Source organism: Alexandromys fortis, unplaced genomic scaffold, assembly GCF_014885135.2.
Source record: "Alexandromys fortis isolate MF-2015 unplaced genomic scaffold, M_Fortis_MF-2015_v1.1 scaffold_263, whole genome shotgun sequence".
Lineage (NCBI taxonomy): Eukaryota > Metazoa > Chordata > Mammalia > Rodentia > Cricetidae > Alexandromys > Alexandromys fortis.
The window spans coordinates 696364-697454 of record NW_026068165.1 but is presented as its reverse complement, the minus strand read 5'-3'; positions in this window follow the sequence as shown (position 1 = coordinate 697454).

Below are 1091 nucleotides of genomic sequence, written 5' to 3'. Positions count from 1 at the left end.
GGGTGGCCAAGGGTAGGGGTCAGGGTGCTGACTGGAGCTACCCAGCAACTGGTCAGCAATTGGTCTGCCCTCCAGTGTCCACAACGTCATCCTGGACGCACCTGCCCAACTCAGTGACTCTACACTCAGGAGAACCCTGAGGGGAAAGGCCAGAGCTACACACTTCACGACTTAAGGCCTAGGTACATCTGCCTCTCCACATAGCTCCACATTGTTTGACTCTGTCTGAGACAATTCCTCCGGGTTCCTCAGCACCTTTCCGGCTTGTCTATGCACACTTCTTTCTATCAAAATCCATATCCTTCCCTTAAGACTAGGGTGGGCGTTTGGATGTCTAGAGCACCATTGATTGTCTGTGTTCACCTTTTCTCCATACCCAAGCCTGGCACATTACTCTCTGGCCTTGGCAGATGGCACAGAAGGCTCTGAAGCCTTTCAGTTCCTACCCGTACTCTGGAGTTGTCAGGATTCTTGGGGCAGCTTGGATGGTGTGAGACTGGGAGAGTAAGGGAGAAGAGACCAAGGCCTCGGGATTTACTGGTAGCAACTGGGGACCCAGGCATCCTGACTAACTCCCTCCTACCCTTCTCTGAAGTCAACAGCCTTGGGTTCTTGGAACTGCCTCCTCATATCTGGGAGTAGAGAGCTGTGGGAGGAGACTCTGCTAGTTGGAACCGTGTGTATCTGTCTGAGTGTGTTGTGTACACACCCACACCTCATATATATAAATATTTGGGCCCAGTGAGGGTCAGAGGGGGGGAAAAAAAAAGAATACATTGGGCCCTCTAGTGGAAACAGAGAACTAAGCAGCTCTTAAATATTTGGAGACAAGCTTGTTGAAACAACTTCTCTCTAGAGTAAATGGGGTTTGTGTTATTGTGACTATTATTAATTTTAACCGTAGCTCTAGACCAGATCTGTCTCTGTGCCAGGTCTTCAGATCAGGCATTGGAGAATGATCTGTCTCTGTTCCGGATCTTTTTTTGTTGTTGTTGTTTGTTTTGCATCCGAGTTCTTCATTGTCTGCTTTTCCTTTTCTCTGTCTTCCACCGTCATTGTCACCAGCACGCCGCAGATGAACTTCAGTGTCT